The sequence below is a fragment of the Suncus etruscus genome, chromosome 16 (assembly GCF_024139225.1).
Source record: "Suncus etruscus isolate mSunEtr1 chromosome 16, mSunEtr1.pri.cur, whole genome shotgun sequence".
NCBI lineage: Eukaryota > Metazoa > Chordata > Mammalia > Eulipotyphla > Soricidae > Suncus > Suncus etruscus.
Window position 1 is genome coordinate 6,755,953 of NC_064863.1, and position 22,011 is coordinate 6,777,963.

At 42.2% G+C, this 22,011-nt stretch overlaps 1 non-coding gene and 1 pseudogene across 1 annotated transcript; both read right to left on the reverse strand.

Annotated features, from left to right (window-relative positions):
- Positions 1 to 483: 483 nt before the first annotated feature.
- Positions 484 to 20,884, reverse strand: LOC126032558 (kinesin-like protein KIF23; annotated as a pseudogene).
- LOC126032772 (U1 spliceosomal RNA) lies at positions 1,675 to 1,835 on the reverse strand. The gene has a single exon (XR_007503974.1). It is a non-coding gene; the product is annotated as a U1 spliceosomal RNA (small nuclear RNA).
- Positions 20,885 to 22,011: the final 1,127 nt, after the last annotated feature.

Here is a 22,011-nt window from a genome sequence, read left to right on the forward strand (position 1 = left end):
GCCGCCACGACCACGCCCCTGCTGCCGCCGCGGCCACGCCCCCTGCCACCACCTCGACAGCAAACATGGCCCCGGCCACCGCCGTCCTTGCCACCTTCTCTGGCGCTGCAGGTGCCCATACGGCCGCCTCGGCCATCGCCTGGCCTATGCCCGCCGCCTGTTCCTTGTCGGTCTTGGGCGCCGGGCTGGGCAGAGCTGCTGCCTTCCGGGCTCTGGGACTGCTGATGACGCCCCCCCAGCCCGGCTGTGTTTCGTCCTCGGCCTCCATCCGGCTACTGCTGCAACTGCCCCCAGGCTGGCCTGCGGACGCCTCTGGCGATGCCCGGCTGCTGCGCCTTTCATGCTGCGGTCTTTCTGCTCTTTTTTTCTTTTTCATGGAATGGAAAACCTCTTTATGAACGTGAATTGCAATGCAATAAAATAATAATGAAATTCCGGATGGAGAAGCTCGCTCTCCCCTGTTGTTCCAGAGGGGTGACGGGCTCATCTCCCAGGTCTGAGGCCTTCGGTGCTCTGGGCCAGACCCGCTGCCTCGACCTGCAGCACGGCCTTCTGCTCGCACCTGTCTTTCTGCTCCCCTTCCCCGTCACAGCCGTCGCCGGGGGCGCCCAGGTGGGCAGCCCCTTCTGAAAGCTGCAGGCACAGCTGGGACTTGTGTCTGTAGCCATTCTCTCTGTACGGGTGGGACCCGAGCCAAGAGGAGGGTTGCCCCGGGTAAATCTCCTCCACTGGAGCCAACCTGAGGAAACTCAGTACTGAAAATGGCAAGGCTCTTTCAGGGAACTGAGAGAGCCCCTGTCTCCATTTGTTTCTCTTTTGGAGGCGATTGCTCTCCTGAGCTGCTCATTCAGCCCACAGCACTGATGTGGGGGAGCAATGCCTTGCTGCTTATAAAAAGGAAGGGTCTTTGTCTCCAGAAAGACAGGTGAGACCCAGCCAACGGCTAAACTTCCTCTTTAGGATTCAAACTAGGGAGACACTCTTACCTTCCTAGAATCTACCTTGGGCACATCCATTCATAGTCCTGGAACCGCCTCCATCCATGAAGATGTGAAAATCCTCCTGAAACCACAAGAAATTGGCTTTGGGGTCAAAGCAGGGCAGAAACCAGCTTCTTCCTTTCCAATTATTCCTACCCAGGAGCCCAGGGCTGGCACCTCCTCTCCTAAATCTTGGGGGCACCCCATTTGAAAGCCCTTCCACGAAGGGCTTCCACACTTTCACGAAGTGTGTTGAGAAATGGGTGACATTGTCATTGCTGTAGGTATTTCTGCTTGGGGGACTTTATGCTATGCTGAGACAATTGCTCTCACCCGGAGGTTCCAGGGAGCTGCACTCGGGGGCCACAGATACAAGGCCTCTTCCCAGGATGAGTCTGAAAGGGCCATCTGGACCATAAAGGCCCTGCTTGACTTCTCTCCCCAGCCGCTAGTCACAACTGCAGACAGATAGTAGAAATGGAATTCAGGAGACATTTCAGGTCACTTTTATCAATGTCAGAGGAAGTTGACTCCCTCCTCCTCCCATTTATTTTTTAAGCCTACAGCACCTACTATTCCCAGGCGGTCTCCCATCCAAGTACTAACCAAGCTCGACCCTGATTTCCATTCCGAGATCAGACGGGATCAGGCGCGTAGACTCCTTCCATTCTTTTTTTTTTCTCTTTTTTTACCCCAGGGGAGAGCGTGAACGCAGTCTCCCACTACCACAAATTATGCAGTCGAGTTTTCCACATTTGGGGAAATCATAGGGGTCAGCACACCCGGAGTGCAATGGGTGAACCTCGCCCTGGGGAAACCACCTTCGTGATCATGGTCTTAACTTGGCCCAGGTCTCACTCCATAAAATCTTCAACAATAGAGCAAAGTTAAACTTTTGAACAGACCTGAGCCTTTTCATTGATAGTGTATATTTCTGGAGGTATTAAGTGGCCTGCGCCATGTCAGTCAGAACTTCCTTCTATGGCAGTTCCTGCTTGTATGGACCAGGATCCATAGAACAGTTTATGTATTTGGGTGGAGTTGAAACGGGCACTAGGGTTTGGTGTTCAGACAGCAACTGAAAATTTACTCCTATGAGGGATAGTGTTGGCTCAGCAGGACATATTAGTAGGTTTGGTTTCAAGTCTCCATCTTTGGTGAGGCCACACAGTTTTCCTTGGGAGAAGGAGCATCAAGGGGAGATTCACCTCAGACTAAGCAATAGATGGTCAATTAGAACTAAACTAAAAGCCTCAATGTTGAACTTCTCCACTGAGGTGCCTTTGACCTATGTGTAAAAGGGGAAGAGAGAACCCTCTGTACACAGGGTGTTGATGTCATCTCAGACTCTTTACCCCGGACCTCTCTCAAATAATTTGAGGGGCCCATCTGCTGCTCAGTTGGGGTAACCTATCTACTGCTCAGGTTCAGAATCCTTCTGAACACTGTCTCAGTTGAAAAGTCAGATGTAGGCAGACCATTTCCTCTGGTCCCCCTGGGATTCTGTAACTCAGAAACCAGAGACCCACATGTTTCCAGGGTTTTTTGGCTCAGGCATACCAGGATGGAAAACGAAGATTTCAGGAGCAGATTTTTGGTGCTAGAACGATAACACAATGGCAGTGTTTGTTTTGCATGTGGCTACTCAGGATGGACCTGGGTTCAACCCCTGGCATCCCATTTGGTCCCCCAAGCCAGGAGCAATTTCTGAGTGCACGGCCAGGAGTAACCCCTGAGCATTATTAGGTGTGTCCCCCCTCCAAAAAAAAAAAAAAAAAAGCAGATTCTTGCTCAGCTCACTAAAGCTCTTCTGAGTTGCCTTGTCTCTGTTGGCCTAGCCAGCATGTGGAGTGCTTCCACTCAGACAGAGCAACACTCCAACTTTCCAACTTTGAGTTCCATGCCGTGTCAAGGAAAGCCTGGACTCTTTCTGACCTCCTCATTCTAGAGGGTCATCAACAGGGCAGGCACTCAGAAGGACAGTGTGTACACCGACAGCCTTCTTGAAGCAAAAAGCAGAGTCCATCCGCTCAGTCCCTTCCACATTTCCTATCTGCTTCTATTTACTCTTTAGGCCCCAAATGTCTCCTCCCAATCTCATCTCTGTTCTTCCTCAGCAGGTTGTTTCCTCCAGTGTTCTGGCTGCCTGTTTCGAGACAAGAAGGGAGTTCTGGTTGTGGTAGAGAATGGGAGCCTCTTATTCCAAGAGGGCTGCTATTCTGTGGCCCTGGTGTGAGGATCTTTTTTGTTGAAGAGGGAAGGAATTTCCTCAATGGATTAGGTCCTAAATGAATGAGTTGATGCTAGAAGCTCTTTTGAGGGCTTGTATCTTGTTTGATTGGGGAGATGAGAGACTGAGTAGCCTTTCTTGGAGGCAGGAGGTACAAGGCAAGGGCAATTCTCTCTCTCAGTTCTGCTTTGTTTAAGCCATAGTCATCACCAAGCCCCAAGGGAAAAATAGCTGTATTCAGGGGTGCCCCACCAAACTCTGTCCTGAACTTGTACTATCTCTTCCTGAGTTGTGACAGTTTATGACAACCAAGGGATCTTGGAAGTCAATATTGGTGCCCTAGGAAGGAATGGGATCTCAGCTATCTTCTTTTCCTACCTCATTTGAGACACTGAGATCCATTCAGCTATGCCTTGATTCTGACCCTGAGGACCCTTTGTTTTAGTTACCAGAGCAATACTTATGGATCTAGAACCGTAGATGTCACCATCTGTGGCTTCAAAGTTCTGCTCAGCCTGAGGTAGTCATACTGGACCAGATTTCTAGATTCTGCTCTCCAGGGCTCTAATAAGACTTGGACCATATTCCACCTTTTTGTTCAAGATATTATTTATTTTCCTCAGAGAATGATGGAGTTGGGTTCACTAGGGTTGAGTCTGAATCATGAATGAGAGCTCAACACCGTGCACTCTCCCATTGCCATCCATATTTGAACTTGTCTTTGCTCAAGGCCTTTGGATGTTTTCTTCATCTGATCTTCCATGTGCATCACAGGTGAGGGCCCAGATATTGTAGTCAGTACTGATGAATATTTGTTACTGTGTGCATGTTCTTTTAAGCTGGTTCCCACCCTTCTACATTAAGTCAGTGACTATCCGTGAATCTTATCTCCTGATGGAAGTGGGTTAGTTTCTTCAATAAGACCTTCCTTAAATGCAGTGTTAATCTAGTCATCTAGGCAACTCTCAATGGTGCCCAATGGTGGATGGCTTCATTGGTAATAGATTTCCTAAGCGGGAGAGGGACATCAAGCACGGTTGGAGATGTTTTTGACTTGGCTGTCTCTTTTGGAATGGAAAGCAAAGTATCCTTTATGTAGGGTGAAGAAAGCTGGAATCCAGTGGAGGATGTAGCCAAGATAGTTCTCTGGCTCAGGATGCCAGAGCTCTGATTGATGAAAAAAAGCTGAAGTGTTCATGTAAGGCTGTGGATCTGTCATGGAGAATAGGGAACAGGGAAAGCCTCATCATCCCTGAATTTTTTTTACTGTACTTCATCTCTTAGAGCATACTACCTATATCACTCCATCATAGATATTACTAGAACAAAAACTAGGGATGTAAATCTTGGATTTGGAAAAATTGGAGACACAAAAATTGACATAAAACTATACTTGGTAGTCAGAGTGGTAGCACAGCGGTAGGGCACTTGCCTTGCATGCGGTGACCCAGGTGACAAATGCAAGTTCAACCCCCGATGTCCTCTATGGAGCCAGGAGTGATTTCTGAGCGCAGAGCCAGGAGTAACCCCTGAGCACTGCTGGGTGTGATCCAAAAACAAACGTAATACCCCAAAAACTAAACAGGTGGCAAGTAGCAGGTGATATAAATTGAATGAACTTTTGGCCCCATACTTCTCCCACTTTCCAACTACCCAGGAGCAGCACTGAACAAATACACTTACTTTGGGAGCTCAAGAAAAAGTTAGCCAGAGGTCCTGCCAGCATGGTGTTTGGCAGCCCTCCGCCATGCCAAAGGCTGCTTTAACCAGGCCTAGGAAGGGGTGCGGGACATGGGTCACCCCAACACCCCCCTACTTCTTTCCTCCAGTACTCCAGGGCCTTGCCTGGCCACATGGCTGGGCAAGCCAGCGAGGTGGGTCCCTTGGAGAAGATTTTTGGATTTCCTAGGCTCTCCCCATTTCCCTCCCAGCTCCAAAGGGAGGGTCTAGGGGTGGGGGCTGCGGGCTTCTGGCTCGGGAAGGATCTCTTTCCTTCCTGGGAGCTGAGCCTGGAGGTCCTGCCAGCATGGTGTTTGGCAGCCCTCCGCCATGCCAAAGGCTGCTTTAACTAGGCCTAGGAAGGTGTGCGGGACATGGGTCACAATAAGTTCTGGCATTAGGACTTATCAGAGAAGTTTCCTTATTAAACCTGTCCATTGTGAAACTGTGTGGGGGCTAGTGCTCCCGCGTGGAACATTATAAATACATGGATATCATTGTGTTTCATCTGCTTGTCATTATCTGAACGCCGTCCAGGCACTTGTTTTATTCCTTTACTCCCTCACTCCCATCTCTTGTTACCCCACATTTAACCATTTTTCTGTACTAATGATTTTTGTTTTGGCCAAGGTGGATTACATATCTTTCACAGTAATTTTCTGGGTGGAGCCTGAAGCTTCAGCAGGCAATGCATCATGGCAAGGTTCCATGCTGTAGGCTTTTTGGCCAAGATAAGGTGAAAATGCAGCCTCGGTTGCCCCCCACAGCCTTCTTTCTCCTTCCTCCTCGTCCCCAGGGTTATTCCTGGACACCTACTCAGGGTCCCAGCAAGTGGGTTCCAGTGAGGTGCAATTTAAAAGATTTGGGAAATCAGATAAGACAATCTGATTTCCCAAACTTTTACATGCAGGTCCTCTGGGTTTCATCCAAGGGATGCAATAGGGGTGAATCCCACTCATAAATACATATCACCCTGTACAAAGAAAGAAGCAGCAACTTTTACGCTAGGACTTGCTCATCTCTTGAGTCCTATGATTTCTTGGTATGTCCTCTCACTGTTTTGGCTAATTGGGTCTATTTTCATTTTATGCTGAGTTCAGCCTGATCTGGATGGACATAAAAACAGCCTTCTTTAGCAGAGAATCCTGGAGAGGGGAGAGTACCTCCCTTCTCCTCTCTGAAGACAAGATGTCCAGGTAAAAGGCCCTGGACATGATCCTTGACCAGGATCTTGCATGGTTGGATTAGAAGCTCCATTGAAGATGGGGGCCCAGATCCAATCAAAGCAGTTGCAACTGGAAGCTTGACAGAGCTTCATTCTTGACTGAGTAAAGGTGGTCTTTTGCCCGCATTTTGGAGTCTCCATGCCCTCATGTATGAATTGGAGTTCCTTTGATGAGTTTGCCTCTGATTTGAAAGGGCCTGGGGATTGGCCCTGTAGGTGTTTCCCTGTTCCGTAAATGTAGGTCCCAAAGGAGCTGAATTTAACAAAAGACAATTCCTTTTAATATGCCCGTTTTCCACAATGGTAACAGGCAAATTGTCTCCTAGGGTTTGTGTTAAAACCTCTTCCTATGTTATTATTAGGGGGATTTCCAGATCTACAGTCTTTCACCCAGTGGTGACCCTTTTTACATTTTGGGCAGAGACCTGGCTTTCGGGCTTCTTTTTGTCCCTGTTGGTAAAGAGGTATTGTTCCTTTAGTAATTGCAAAGGTTTGCATCTGATCTAAGTTTGCTAATGAATGGGGCATATCATAAACATTTTTACATGCATATAAAATTCATTTAAATCAGCTTTTTCCTGCAACCGAGCCAATACCAATTTGCAAGTCGAATTCGCATTATGCTATGCCAAACATTTTTCTAGAAATTTCCTCACCTCATCATTTTTAATTTGTATTTTCAAAGCTTCTTTGAGCTTAGCCACAAATTCTACATAAGGCTCATGGGGACCTTGGATGATTCTTAAAAGGGTTCCCTCACCAGTACTGTTTGTATTGTCTTCATGGGAAAGAATTGATGCTATGTCTTTAACTATTTTTGAGATTTCTTAGGTAAAGCTGCTTGTGTCTGTACATCTGAATATTAATTTTTCCCATTAATAATTCATATGAGAGATTAACCCCTGCCACTCGTTTTTTGTTCCATCCAGACTATATAGTTTGAATTTCACACCCTCTGCATATAACATTTCCCATTTGGTTCGCTGTTTAGATGGCAGGCATATTTCAGCAAGTGTTTTAAAGTCATACAGAGTCCAAATTGTTTTTTGACACCAAATTCTTAGTATCTCCAGACAATATGGAGAGGTTGCCCCAAAATCTTTACATGCTTTTTTAAACCATTCCACAACCTTCATTTCAAGAGGTTGATAAGTTGAAACATATACTGTCTGCAATGGAGTTGGGGCCAGATTAGCAGAAGTACCCTGCACAGGGCTCTGAGGCCTGAGGTGTGGAGTACTAGAATGTGGTTCGTTGTCTGAGTTGGCACTAACATGTGAGTCCATACTGTGAACAAAATCAGGACTCCCTTGTGAACTTAGCACCGGAGGTTGGTCATCAGTGTCAAGATTTTGATTTGGATCGTCAGTATCTAAATTACGTGTCCGAGTTAATTTTTTACCGGCAAAAATGCCTATACTCTTGATGCCAGTGCTAGATTTATCAGCCTGTACCTTAGTCTGAATTTTTGTAGGATAAATATTTTTATTGTCCATATTGGTCATCACTTTATAATTTCCACACTGTCTATTTTCTAACCACCAGCCAATGCCTGTGCGTACGATAGCCATATTAGCCAACACAGAAATTCCACAAACTATAACTAATGGAGACCACTCAAGCGATGCAAATATTGGAGTAGAACTTTTCGATTGAATTGTAAACAGCAACCATCCAACGACAATGATATTTGCTAGTGCCAAACCAAGTGGTTTACATCCAAACAGAATAATGCACTTGAATAATGCTGAACCGATATGTTTAATAACAGATGGCATAGTGAGCGTGAGTATCCATAGTAACCAGCCAAGGACCTCCAGAGGCAATTTCCAATAAAACATGTCACTTACAGTTACTGAGGGTCCAGATTCACCTGTCCCGGGCATCATTTGTTGGTGGATTTTGAACTCCTTATTGATTCTGAGTCTACAAATAGCTCCCAGAAAGATAAATTAAATCCCATTCTTTAGTCCCCCTTTTGGGGGAGACCTTGGTAATAATATCCGGAGTAAACAATTAACACAGACAAAAGATTAGGGGACCATATGTTCAGCAAAGAGAGTCTTTTACCAGTCTGTAGCCAGCTCCAAAAAGCAAACCAAACCAGCCGTTAGCTCTGGCAAAAAAAAGCCCCCTACGCCTCCTCAACAAGCTATTTTATTCTTTTCACTGGAAGATCCAGGTGGGACGACAGGCAAAAACAATATTACAAAAAATACACAACACTCATGTATATCCACGTATAGGAAAATTTCATGACTTCATTTCTCCCGATGGCTGCGTAATATTTCATTGTGTATATGTTTCTTTAGCCATTCATTTGTTAAAGGGCATCTTGGTTGTTCCCAAAGTCTGGCTATTGTAAATAGCGTTGCAATGAATATTAGTGTGAGGAGGGTTTTTTTAAATTGTATTTTTGTGTTCCTAGGGTATATCTCCAGTAGTGGTATAGCTGGATAATATGTGTGCTCAATTTCTAGTTTTTTGAGGAATTTCCATATTGTTTTCCATAAAGGCTGGACTAGTGGTATTCCCACCAGTAGTGAATGAGAGTTCCTTTCTCTCCACATCCCCTCCAGCACCGATTATTATTATTTTTTTTTTTTGGTATTTTGAGCCACATCCGTTTGATGTTCAGGGGTTACACCTGGCTAAGCACTCAGAAATTGCCCCTGGCTTGAGGGGACCATATGGGATGCTGGGGGATCGAACCATGGTCCTTCCTTGGCTAGTGCTTGCAAGGCAGACACCTTACCTCTAGTGCCACCTCACCGGCCCCACTGATTATTCTTGTTCTTTGTGATATGTGCCAGTCATGTGAGGCCATTTTTATGGAGGTGGGATGTAGTTCAAATATTCTGATTCTAAGAGATGACTGGAACTATTTTGCTCTTGTGAAACTTTTCAAATATCACACTTTAAAGAACTGCTGGTGGTAGGCCCCTGGTCCTAGACTTGGAAGAACTAATGGAGGCAGCAGAAGTAAATATGAATATTCTGTGAGTTTACTAAAGGGCCAATGTTAGGAACAGGCAGTGATAAAGCAGATGGTCTGGAGGAAATCAGTATACTGACAATTACCCGATTCATAAGAAAGTGATGAAAAATTCAGGCAAGGGCAAAGTGGTTAATAGTCTCTTCTTGGGGTTGGCGAGGTGGCACTAGAGGTAAGGTGTCTGCCTTGCAAGCACTAGCCAAGGAAGGAAATTTCCAGGGGCAATTTCTGAACACTTAGCTAGGAGTAACCCCTGAGCATCAAATGGGTGTGGCCCGAAAAACAAAAACCAAAAAAAAACAAAAACAACCCCAAAACAGTCTCTTCCTGGGAAGGGCCATTTCTTCCTTCCCTCAGTCCCATTCACTCTCCACTCCTTTTTCTACTCTTTTAAGCTAAGACCTCATGGAGTGACCCTAAGCACCAGCCTCAGAGTTCAGTGTTGTGAAATGAGGCAAACATCACAGAGAGCAACTCCCTCTACCATTTTGCTGGTATTTTATTCAAGTTGGCAAGGCTGGGGATTTCCAAACCCAAACTTACTAGTCACCTCATTAGCAAGTCAGGGATGCCTAACCTGAAGACAATATTTTGTCTGTCAGACAGTAATCCTGTTGGAAGAAGTGGGGTTATATGGCCTGAGGAGGGGAATCTTAGAGGAGTGGGTATCCCCATTCTCTTGCAGGATTATTTTTGTCTATTGGGGTCAGCTAGAATAAAGATTTTTTTCTGTTTCAGTAAGTGAGATCAGTTGATATGATAATTCGTGAATTATAACACTTGGGTTCTTCTCTTTGAAAAGACATTACAACTTCCTTAAATTGAGACTAAGAGATGTAAATAACACTGGTGAAGTCAATTCCCAAGATGTAGAAGTCACTGGTGAGGTCAGATCCTGGGTGAGTAGAGAACTCACAAAGAACCATCCACCAACCACTTAAAGAGAGTAACTCTGTTTATTGTACATGGGGAAGAGATATTTATATTAGAGGAGGGAAGGGTGTGAACTCCATGTCAGCCAATCAGGTAGGATGTGAGAGGGGATTAAATTAGGGTGTGTGCTTCTGTGTTTAGAGAAATGGGATTAGGAAAAGCAGGGCATGTGCTCTGGGTAGTAAAATTGTATGCTTAAGGTGATTAGCTACATATCCCACATTTTCTGCTTGTTAGAAAAGAATTGAGATGGTTTGTTAAGTAAAAAATAGAGAAGGGTTAGATAAGACATACTAGGTTGTCTTCCACTAGAGGCAGGAACACCAAGTCAGAGCTTACAGCAAAGTGTTTAAAGTGGCTGTTGTTTTGCATAGGTGCAGTAAAAACTGGAATAAAATCTTATAATATAGGTTAGATTTAGAGCAGGATGGCCTTTCCCAAGAAACATTGGGTCATACATTTCAACTACAGGCTTTAGGCCAGTTTTTAGTTTTCCTGACCCTGGAGGGTTTTTCTACATCCCAGGAAAAGTAAAAGATTATCTCTCCTTCATCTTCTCTATCTTAATGTGATATGTTGGCTTGTTGTCCTGAATTATCTGTTGAGATTTCAACTGGTTTCCTTTTCTCTAGCTTGAGTAGTTCATGCTGGATTTGGGGAGGACCAGGCATGCTTCATCATGGAGGGTCCTTTGTCCTGTTCAACAGGAATCTGAGCTTAATTTTTTCATTGTAAGAATTATGTTACTGACAAGGCATAGTGGAACCTAGAGTTTCTTGGTGGTGCTGTCATCTGTAGAAATATAAGCATATCCTTTTCCTTGAAAGAGATTACCAGCTATCTATTTTTTCAGCTATCTACTCTTTATCAATGTTTACCTAAATAGTTAACTGTTTTTTTTTTTTTGTCTGTATCTTCTTAAAAATGTCTTTCTGCAGCTCTATGGGGCTCTCGTTGGGGTAAATTCAAGAATTTTAGTGAAAATAGTGTTAAGAATAGAAGGTCAGTTGGTGGTATGCCCCTTTTACTGTATTTTAAGAATTGAATTTTGAGGATTCTATGAGCATCTTCAACTATGCCTTGTCCCTGAGGATTGTAAGGGATACTAGTGGTGTTTGATTTGCCATTCTTTGAAGAATGTTTGAAAAGTTTTATTTATGTAAGTCGGGCCAGTATCAGTTTTGATAGTATGGAGAATGCCCATGACAAAAACATAGTAAAAAATAGATCAAACAGCCTGTTAGTTCTTTCAGAAGTCATAGGGAGAGCCCACATAAAGTTAGAATAAGTGTTAAATTCTATGTGAAGATATGGCTTATTTGGATAAAGGTTTACATGTATAATATCCATCTGCCACAAATCATTCATATGCAGACCTTGGGTTCGAGTCAGCTACATGCAGGAGTACAGTTCAAAGGGACACAAATATTACATTCCTGGACAATTTAACTTGCCTCAATGAAATGCAATAATGAAGTGAGCAAGCATTTGTGTATAGGACTTGACGTTCTTTTACAGGTGATGTAAAAAACGGGTTCTTGCAGGTGATCAGCAATTTTGATTCCTTGAGCCATTGGACCAGGGAAGGCAGAATGAGATCTTATGGGGTGATAAAATTGGGTTCAGAATGCTGTCTCAAAAAGGTTTGGTGTTAAAGTAATTCCAGACCGCATGGTAATCAGAATTTAGGGAAGCAGTGACAATCCCAGGGAGAGGAGGCCAACCACCTATGCTGAGGCACAGCACATTACTTGGGCCTGACACATGAGAAAGTCAGTAAATCAATGTGGGAAATTCCACTTGTTGGGAAGACTTATAATTTGTAGACACTCTGGTGGTCAGTGAGGGGCTTGTAATACCATCTTTCCCTGATGAAGAGCCATCTAGATAATGTACTGGGAGAGGAATGGATCATAGAAGAAATTATAAATTGTATAATAAATTGTAAAAATAAATTATAGAATAAATGACAAAAGGCATCTTTCTGAGAAAATCCCAGACTCTTTCAGCCAGATAGTGGAAGGAAATTTCTCCTGAGAGTCTTACTTTGAAGAGCCTTACTGAGAGGCAGAATAGATTCAATTTCATTTTTTGGAATATGCAAGACAATGACATGGGCTTGTTACCCATGTAACCAGTAGAGTATGTGCCTGCAGTCTCCTTTTATTTACCAGAGCAGCTATCAATTCCAAATATGGACAAGGGTACAAAGGTGTTTATTGTTTAAATAGAGCCATTCTAATGGACAAGGTAATTGGGCTATTGCAGTGGCTGACATTAGTGGTGTGGCAAAGAGTAGCAACCATACTATTTCTCCAGAGGTAGATCTAGAAAGATAAGACTTTTGGAGTTGTTCCATAAAAAATTCTAATTTTTTTTTTTTAGCTTCATGTATTAGCTGCCTTGGACTATACAGGACAGCAATCCCCTCTAGAGGGAGAAATAGGTTATTGAGCTCAGAGTTAAGAATTACAAGGGTGGGGTGGACCCAATTAAAGTCTCCCAGTAGTTTTTGAAAGTCAAAGTTCTGATATCTTTCTGGTAAATAGAGATTTTATGAGGATGTACTGTAGAGAGTTCCAAAACATAATCCAAATATTTATATGGGGAATATCTAAATTTTATCTGTGAAAACCAGTCTCTGGCAAGCATGTCATCACATCCTCATATTATCTTTGAAGATGCCAGTCATTAGACCATGCAAGCAAAATATCATCCATCTAGTGAACAATATAAATATGGGGAAATATTGTACGAGCAGATTAGGTAGCTGAGTCACTTGTAGATTACTGTCTTGCTGGACTGTCATATGCGATTCTGGAATCATGGTCTTGGCGTGATTCTCAGCAGGTGTCCCTCAGCTTACAGAATGGATGGGTCTCACTCTGTCCCTGGCTGTCTATGGTAGTAAGAATAGGAAAATATTGGATGTGGTGGCCACGTTCAAGATGGCCCAGTATCTTTGGCCCGTGGTGCTAAGGTTGCCACAGGGTTACCTTGTAATTAAGGACGAAGACTTTTGTGCTTTTTGGGGGGGGCACACACAGCAACTTGCAGGATTACTCTGAGCTCTGTACTCAATAATTTCTCCTGGTAGTTCTCAGGGTGGGGACTATATGGGATGCTGGAGATCATAACCAAGTCAGACATGTTTCATACCCACCATGAGAAGATTGTGCACACATAACCCAAGTCATAAGTCAGTTGACTGGAATCAAACAGCAAGTTGTCTGGGAGTGATGATGGGTTAGACACCTTATCAAAGCTAAAAAATTTGGGTTCTGAAGTCTACTGTAACTTTCTTTCTCCCTTTCTCACTTGTGGCAGTCACAAGGAAATCCATGCTGCCAGCCATGGAGTCCTGGACATGGATTTGCCAATCTTCCAAGTACAATTGGAGATCTTCTGTGCTATTCTCTTGGTTGCCTTTTGTGAGAGATGCCCAGGACATCATGGTTCAGCTGTGTCTGGAAAATGAGTTTAAGTAATCTTTAGCTACTAATTGGGCTTTCAGTGGACCATGAGAGTGACAGTGGGTCTGTCCTGTAAAGTAAAGCCCTGTCAGTAAAGTCTGTCAATAAAGCCTTGCTGAGTATCTACATTTTTCACACCATGTGGGTCCAGCCTAGTTGGTGGTATTCTCACAGGAAACACTGGGAAAATGGTAAGAAAGGCATTCAGAGCAAGTCAGACCCTCAGGCTTTCATCTGAGGTGAGAGAGAGTATATACTTATGGCTAAATGAATCTCCGGCCTTTGAGGTGGGGCCAGCCAGAGTACAAATGCAGAATTTCCTTCTCTAGTAGCGACTGGAACTACTTTGGGTAGAAATAAAAGCTATATGGATTCATGTCCAAATGGAAGTCTCTAGAGTATCAGAAAGAAACAAAAGGAAGACCCAGAATGCTCCCTAGATGATATCAATATGGTACACTATTTTCTTCAAATAGCAGAACATGTGTTTTCTAGACTTGGATTCTGCCAGACACCACTTACCAGACATTGGGAATAAGTGAGATCATATTCTTGATATCTACATAGTATATATCATATTCTTGATCTACTACAGTTTGCAACACTAAATTACTTCCTTTATCCATCATTCCAGCACCTGAGTACCTCCACCCAGGTCCTAAAGGCCTCCTCCCTTTCTCAACACACCCTCAAACCCACAAACTGAGTTTTGTATCTCAGATCTCCAGTTATGTTGCCTTTTTAACCCTTTGCTGATGCATTATTCTGTATCTTTTTTGATTTTGTGTCACATTTGGCAGTGATAAAGGGTTACTCCTGCCTCTGTGCTCAGAGGTCCTGGTTATGCTTGGCGGACCATATGGGATGCCAGGAATTAAACCCAGGTTGGCCATGTGAAAGGCAAATGACTTACCTGCTGTGCTGTCTCTCCAGCTCTGTAACGCTATATCTTTCAATTCCAGATATGAGCAAAATATTTCTGGGAGATGACTGATCTTGGACTTAAAATGATTCTCAACTGAAAATGCATGCTCACTGTGTGAAAAACAAAACACAACACTACCAATGAATGATTTTTTTAAATTAATATCTTTATTTAAACACCTTTATTACAAACCTGATTGTGGTTAGGTTTTAGTAATGTAAAGGACACCCCCTTTCACCAGTGCACCATTTCCATCACCAATGTCCCAAATCTTCCTCCTCCCCACCCCAACCCTGCTTATACTCTAGATAGGCTTTCTACTTCCCTCAATCATTCACATTATTAGGATAGTTCTCAATGTAGTTATTTCTCTAACTGCACTCATCACTCTTTGTGGTGATCTTAATGTAGTGAGCTGGAACTTCCAGCCTTCCTCTCTTTTGTCTCTGAAAATTATTGCAAAAATGTCTTATTTTTCTTAAAACCCATAGATGAGGGAGACTATTCTGCATCTATTACTTTCCTTTCGACTTATTTCACTCAGCATAATAGATTCCATGTACATACATGTATAGAAAAAATTTTATGATTTAATCTATCCTGATGGCTGCATAATATTCCATTGTGTATATATACTATAACTTGACTTTCAATGGAAGGGTCTTAGCTCTTGAATAAATGGAATTTATCGCTTACTAAAAGCTTTTGTAGGGCTGGAGCAATGGTACAGAAGAAGAGGTGCTTTCTTTGCATGCAGCCAACCCAGAATTGATCCCTTAGCATCCCATATGGTCATCTGAGCCCTTTCTTGAATGATCTTAATTTAAAGCCAGGGGTAAGCCCTGAGCACCACTGAGTATGGCCCCCAAACCACCCAAACAAAAATCCTCATCTCTCATGTGTGTTCTCTGGGTCTTTATTGACAAACCCCTATGTGTGCAAGGGTGGGGACCCCAAACATGTCTCTCCTCATTATATTTATCCCCTCAATTCTTTTTATTTATAATATTTTACTTAAACACCTTGATTACAATTATCCCCTCAATTCTAATGACATGGAGCTGATTGTCGACCTGTTTTGTATGCATGGAGGTGTGTCTACAGAAGACAACCTTGAAGGTCTTGGATGAGGATATTCATGATATACTCTGGCTTGTCTAAGCAGGCATTTCTGTGGCCAGGTGGTGCTGGGTCTACTTGTCAGGAGGAGGATGGGTCTGACCACACAGTGATAAATCTCTAATTCCAGTCTCAGTGCAATCTCCTGAAGACCATGGATTGGTCTGTGGATTGGCCCCATGCACCCAGTCAGTACTCTGCAGGGCAGCTGTGTGCTGATATCTGCCCCATAGAACCTGGAGAAGTGGATCTATGTGTCAGGAAAGTCATTTCTTAGGTATCTGGCAAGGACTTAATCTTGGCTTCTTTTGGGGATCTTGGAAGGTCTCTCTGGGGATCTGGACAGATCTCTTTCCTATTGTTATTGAGATGCTGATCCCCACCCACACTGAGGCAAAGTTTGAATTGGGTTTGGAGTTGAGACCGGGCATGACTTGACCTAATCCCTTGACTTTATTGGAGTCAAGTCTTGGGTCCTGATAAGAGCAAGATTCATGGTGGAGTGGTTGCCACACCTGGCTGGAGGTCTTACAGTTGTCTGTGAGGTCTGGGTGTAGTTTTCTTTCTTTAAAACAGTACTGTCCAATTCTTGCAATAACTATTTAAAATTAGTAGCTTGTTCATTAAACTCACTGATCATTATTTGTCATAGGTTATGAGTTTCTCTAATGCTTCAATCATTTTGGGAATAGTCTGCTCATCTCACAAGTTGGCCAAGGTGGAAAAATGCTGTAGAATCACTTCTCTAACCAGCAGTTCATCTCTAACTGGATCTCCCTGGACCTGGCTTCTGTATCGTTTTCCAGGCATTAAACCACAGATAGCTTTGTCTACTGGTCTTGTCACTTCAACTTCTTGGGTCACTTCTGCAACTCTCATGACTTGCAAACTCTCTTTATAATTTTCAGCCTTTGGATTCACACATAGGATAATGCATACTTTTCCTTCCCATAAAAGTTGTTCTTGAACAGATGGGTTAACTTTGAATCTTGATATGGAACCATCTTGTTAGTTCCATGTTTTGATTTTCTCTCATGAACTCCATGCAAGTCCTCAGTGGCATCAATGATTGATTAATATTACCTGCTTCATACAATCTATTTTCTTCTGCTTTGGTCCAGTTCTTTAATTCCCAGCAGGATCTACCAAAGACAGCTGGCTTAGTGATTTGTTCTTTTTCCTGCAAGACATTGTCTTCCACTGCATCCAAGGGACCCTGAACTAATTTAATGTTAAACACACTATGTGAACTACTGGACTCATGATTCAGAGGTGTATTTGTTATGCATCTCTTTTTTTCTAGCCTCTCCAGAAAATCTCAAAAGTCTCTTCAGTCAATTTCATGTCTACTTTTTTTTAGTTTCCTCATTTTATTATTTTTTTAAAATAATATCAATCTCAAGGACTAATAAAGTTAGCAAGGATGGTCTTGATCCATCGACCTCTAGGTTATGGGCCCAGCACACTTCCGCTGTGCCACTCTGCTGTACGACTTCTTCCTTTCCTATCTGGATTCCCTTGATGTATTTTTCTTGCCTAATCGATATAGCAAGTACCTCCAGTGCTATGTTAAATAGGAGTGGTGAGAAAGGACAGCCTTGCCTTGTGCCAGAATTAAGAGGGAAGGCTTTTAGTTTTTCTCCATTGAGGATAATGTTTGCCACTGGCTTGTGATAGATGGCCTTAACTATATTGAGAAAGGTTTCTTTTATTCCTATCTTGCTGAGAGTTTTGATCAAGAATGGGTGTTGGATCATATCAAATGTTTTCTCTGCATCTATTGATATGATCATGTGATTTTTATTTTTCTTGTTGATGTTGTGTATTATGTTGATAGATTTATGGATGTTAAACCATCCTTGAATTCCTGGGATGAAACCTACTTGATCATAATAAATGATGTTCTTGATGAGGCATTGAATCCTATTTGCCAGGATTTTGTTGAGGATCTTTGCATCTGTGTTCATCAGGAATATTGGTCTGTAATTTTCTTTTTTGGTAGCATCTCTGTCTGGTTTGGTGATCAAGGTGATGTTGGCTTCATAAAAGCTATTTGGAAGTGTTCCCGTTTTTTCAATTTCATGAAAGAGTTTTTGCCAGGTTTGGTAGTAGTTGAAATTGGTAGTTTAAAAGAATTCATTAGTGAATCCATCAGGGCCTGAACTTTTGTTTTTGGGCAGACATTTGATTACCGTTTTAATTTCCTCAATAGTGATGGGGGTGTTTAGATATGCTACATCCTCTTTATTCAACTGTGGAAGGTTATAAGAGTCCAAGAATTTTTCCATTTCTTCCAGGTTCTCATTTTTAGTGGCATAGAGTTTCTCAAAGTAGTTTCTGATTACCCTTTGAATCTCTGCAATATCAGTAGTGATCTCCCCTTTTTCATTTCTAATATGAGTTATCAAGTTTCTCTCTCTCTTTGTTAGTTTTACTAATTGTCTATCAATCTTGTTTATTTTTTTGAAGAACCAACTTCTGCTTTCTTTGATCTTTCAGATTGTTTCTTGGGTTTCCACTTCATTGATTTCTGCTCTCAGCTTTACTTCCTTCTGTCTCCCTATTTTTGGTTCTTTTTGTTGATTACTTTCTAATTTTAAGAGCTGCATCATTAAGATATTCAGGTAGGCCCCTTCTTCCTTCCTGATGTGTGCTTGCAAAGCTATAAATTTTCCTCTCAGGACAGCTTTTGCTGTGTCCCATAGGTTCTGATAGTTTGTGTTTTTATTATCATTTGTTTTCAGGAAAGTTTTGATTACCTCTTTGATTTCATCTCAGACCCACTGGTTATTCAGTATGAGGCTGTTTAGCTTCCAGGTGTTAAGTTTTTCTTCTATGTCCCTTTGGAATTCACATAATTTTAGAGCCTTGTGGTCAGTGAAGGTAGCCTACAAAATTTCTATCCTCCTGATATTATGGAGGTATGTTTTATGTGTCAGCATGTAGTCTATCCTGGAGAATGTCCCATGTACATTGGAAAAATGTGTATCCAGGTTTCTGGGGGTGGAGTGTCCTATATATACATATATACATACATGCTAGGCCTCTTTCTTCCATTTCTCTTTTCAGGTACAGTATATTCTTGTTGGGTTTCAGTCTGGTTGATCAAGTGTTGACAAAGCTGTGTTGAGGTCTCCCACAATTATTGTATTGTTATTGATATTATTTTTCAGATTTGTCAACAATTGTATTAAATATTTTGCTGGCCCCTCATTTGGTGCATATATGTTTAGGAGAGTGATTTCTTCCTGCTGTACATATCCCTTGATTAATACAAAATGTCCGTCTTTGTCCCTTACAACTGTCCTGAGTATAAAGTTTGCATCATCTAATACTAGTTTGGCTACTGCAGCTTTTTTATGGGATTTGTTTGCTTGGATGATTTTCCTCCAGCCTTTTATTTTGAGTCTGTTTGTTCTGACTATTCAGGTGCATTTCTTGTAGGCAGCAGAATGTTGGATTGAGTTTTTGATCCATTTAGCCACTCTGTGTCTCTTAACTGATGTATTTAGTCCATTGACATTGAGAGAAAGAATTGTCATGGGATTTATTGCCATCTTTGTGTCGAAGTTTGGTGTGTCTGTTGGTCAGTCTTGTCTTAAAGTAGGTCTTTCAGTTTTTCTTTTAAGACTGGTTTTGAGTCTGTAAAGTTTCTGAGCTGTTGTTTATCTGTGAAGCCATGTATTCTTCCTTCAAACCTGAAAGTGAGTTTTGCTGGGTGCAGTATTCTAGGTGAAGCATTTATTTCATTGAGTTTTGTCACTATGTCCCACCACTGCCTTCTGGCATTGTTTCTTGTGACAGGTCTGTTGTAAATCTCAAGGATGCTCCCTTGAATGTAATTTTCCTTTTTGATCTTGCTGCTTTCAGAATTCTGTCTCTATGGGATTTGTCATTGTGACTAGGATGTATCTTGGGGTGTTTTTTCTGGGGTCTCTTTTAGTTTGTACTCTTCGGTCATGCAGGATTTGATCGCATGTATTCTTAGCTCTGGTAGTTTATCTTTAATGATGTTCTTTATGGGATCAAACTTCTCTTCCAAAAGATCATATATATAATTGTTATATATTTCAATATAGGAAATAAATACTCCATAGACACAATATTTATCAACTTTTTTTTGTTTTTGTTTTTGAGCCACACCCGTTTGACGCTCAAGGGTTACTCCTGGCTATGTGCTCAGAAATCGCCCCTGGCTTGGGGGAACCATATGGGACGCTGGGGGATCGAACCGCGGTCCTTCCTCGGCTAGCGCTTGCAAGGCAGACACCTTACCTCCAGCGCCACCTACCCGGCCCCTATATTTATCAACTTTTACTGTACAAAATTTTTGCACACTTATATCTACAGGCTCTGGATCTCCTTGTCTGCAGGAAGATATAATGTCAAAAGAGCAGACCTTAGATATTATGAAACAAAGTAAAAAATGAAAGACCTCAGGAGCTGAAGAGATTCTAGGTCAATCAAGAGTACTCAGCATAGGCTTTTACACTCACTTCTTCCAATTGAGAGGGACCTCCTCAAAATAGTGTTTCGGGGCAATGCTCAAACTCAAGAGAATCTGAGCAAACATTCCTCAACTTTGTTCTCACTGAAGTGTCAGATCATGTGTCAGATCAAGTTCTTCACTTTATGTTGGACAATCGAAATATAATCTGTGTCTAAGAAAACCACAGAAAGGAATCCCCCTTGGTCCAATGGTATATACAAGTGCCATTACTTACTTGCTGGAGTGGGTCTTTGGGCATGGAATCTCTTTTCTGCCCTTCTAATGAAGCATCAACTTCACATTGTATGTCTATACTATTCCTATCGTTAGATTTAAAGACATATCGTTTAGCATTAAATGAGCCTATGCTATTACATATTATGTCTAAGTAACGAGGAAGAAGTCTCCCCACTCCCATGGAGAACCAGTCATTGTATGTGTTTTTCTACTCCCAGTCACATCATATGTGAAAATGAGACTTTTTTTTTTTTTTTGGCCATGAATGAGATTGTCTACTAAGGGATTAGCCATATCAAAGAGCTCCTTCTGGGAAGTATGAGTACCAAATACTTGTTTGAATATATACTGTCTCCTTAGAGTCACTATTTTTGTTGAGTCTGTAACCCTCTGGGTTGTGCAGTTGGACGGTTGTGTTATTGATCACCTCTGTGCAAGTCTTGATCAGGAAAGTTCAGTGGACACACCCTACAATATACCCTAACTGGATCTTTCAGACTTGCCTGGGATCCTTTTTCACTATTTCTTTTCTGGATGTCTTGGTTCTTGCTGATTTCATAGCTGCAATGAGTTTTATGCAGTCTGATGAACCTCAAGGGTTAGAATTTGTTGGGGTTAAGGATTAGGACTAGAGCCCCAGGGACTGGTCACAGAGGGTTAGAGTAGGAAGGGATGAGGTGGCGACTCTCTCAGAAGCCCAACAGAGCCAGTTGTTCCAGTTTCTTATGTTGTAAAGTTTGGCTTTAAAAATCTTGATCTTTCCCTTAAAATAGACATCTATAGGTACGAATCGCTACTCAGGGCACTGCTTTTGCCATATTTTGCAAGTTTTATGTTGGACTTCACTTTCATTTATCTCAAGCATTTCCTTTACAATTGGTTCTTTTATCTACTGGCCTCTTAAGAGTGCGTAATTTCAAGGTAAGAGTTTTCCATTTTTTTTCTATTGCTATTTCTAAGTATCCCATTTCAGTTAGAAAATATTTTTTTTTTACAGTATTTTAAAAATATGTTTAGACTTATTTGGTAGGCCTTTGAAATTAATTGAGCTGCCTTGGAAAACTTCCCCTGCACTTGAATGAAAATATTGTTTTCTGGAGGCCTGCTTACAACTGCTCGGTCTGGGATGCAAAGTCTTCTCTGTGCCTCATTCAGTTTCTGCCTAGTTAAAATGGCAGACTTTAATGCAACATTATCCATAAAAAATAGAAGCATACACTTTATTTTGTTTTTGGGCCATACCCGGTGACACTCAGGGATTACTCCTGGCTATGTGCTCAGAAATTGCTCCTGGCTTGGGGGTCATATGGGACGCCAGGGATCAAACCTCGGTAGGTCGTGCAAGGCAATGGCCCTATTGCTGTGCTATCACTTTGGCCCCACAGCATACACTAAAATGTAAAAATAAAGTAAATGTTTTTTTAGAAGTAAACAATTCTTTATTAAGATTGATTAAAATTTAAAAAATTAAAAATGGACAATTATGACAATTATTACAACTATATACTCTAAGGTGGGTAAATTTGGAATTATGCTCCAATGAACCGTTGTTTCCTCCCCATCTTCCTCCTGTGGAGGGCTCATATTCGTGGCCATCAGATGATTTCTTGGCCTGCTGCTGGGCCAGAACTGCTGCCTCCCTCTGACCCTCTTCCTCCTGCAGCAGGCCTCCATGGCTTTGGGTGG